A 1,194-nucleotide genomic window follows, 5' to 3' on the forward strand; every position below is an offset into this window, starting at 1 on the left:
AAGATTTCCATTAAAGTGGCCGAAATTATCTAATTCTGCGACCAGCAGTTCGCTATTGAATTCTAAAATTAATTCCTAACTTCAAAATTTCGAAAGTTGTTATCGCATTTTCCACCAGCAATGGACTTTAATAACAAATTCATGCTTCATAGAAATATTACTAATGTTAATTTTTATATTAATAACAAATAATAGCTTAAACATAAACTTGTAATTAAAAATATACTAAACCTACCGATAGAAATCTCACAGTTTTATCTAAAGATTCTCAAGGCTCTGAGAAGCTCGGAGAAATTCTCCGCAGGCACTCAGGTAGATATATTTAATGGTCCAGATAGCTCGAGCAAATGCTTTAAAGGCTTTAAAATGTTCTTTCCGAACTTGAAATAAAAATACGATCATAAATAACAAGCAGAGAGGCTCAAATTAAAATAAGAATTCGATCATGAATAACAAGCAGATGCCCTGTATTGCGATTGCAGTGGTAGGGGTGGAAAGGTGGTGGTGGTAAATGAGAAGCGTTGATTAGTATTATCGACGCGCTCCGTAGCCAATGAACATCACTCAATTCCAAGCAAGCGCAGATCAAGCCAGCTCCGTTGAGATCATTTAACTTCAAGAAAACGCGTGTAACGTTCCATTTCTGTCTAACTCACGGTGACTTACGAGTGTCCCTTTTGCACGCGTGTAGCTATCAAAGAACGAGCAATCGTGACAATTTTTTCAATATTTTCCAACTCTGTTTAGCCCATTCAAAACTCGTGTCTCACGCATATAGCAATGAAAATCGAGTAGTGTGACAATCGAAATCGACAATATTGTTTAGAGATTTCATATTAAGGAGATATATAGTTGGAACTAAATCACTATAGATCCCATTAGCATCCCTCATACAAACCCAAAAATAATAATTTTGACCCTCATCTTAGAAAAAGGCGAATATCTCCTAAACTAGAACCGGCTTTTTCATGCGGACACCCAGATATAAAGTTGATGAATGTCAATACTAGTACTTCTTGTTTGACATATTTGGTAATTATTTAAACATTGTCAGTTTGTTTGAACAAGTTTTACATTCTCATCAGAAAAGAGAATAATTTTGTGTTAAAATTGACCACCTTGTTTTTGTCAAATGTCCACACTTTGAGACCTTCAGAACCCGAAAAAAGAGGTATTCGAAAATATGTCTATCGC

Source organism: Belonocnema kinseyi, chromosome 4 (assembly GCF_010883055.1).
Source record: "Belonocnema kinseyi isolate 2016_QV_RU_SX_M_011 chromosome 4, B_treatae_v1, whole genome shotgun sequence".
NCBI classification, from domain to species: domain Eukaryota; kingdom Metazoa; phylum Arthropoda; class Insecta; order Hymenoptera; family Cynipidae; genus Belonocnema; species Belonocnema kinseyi.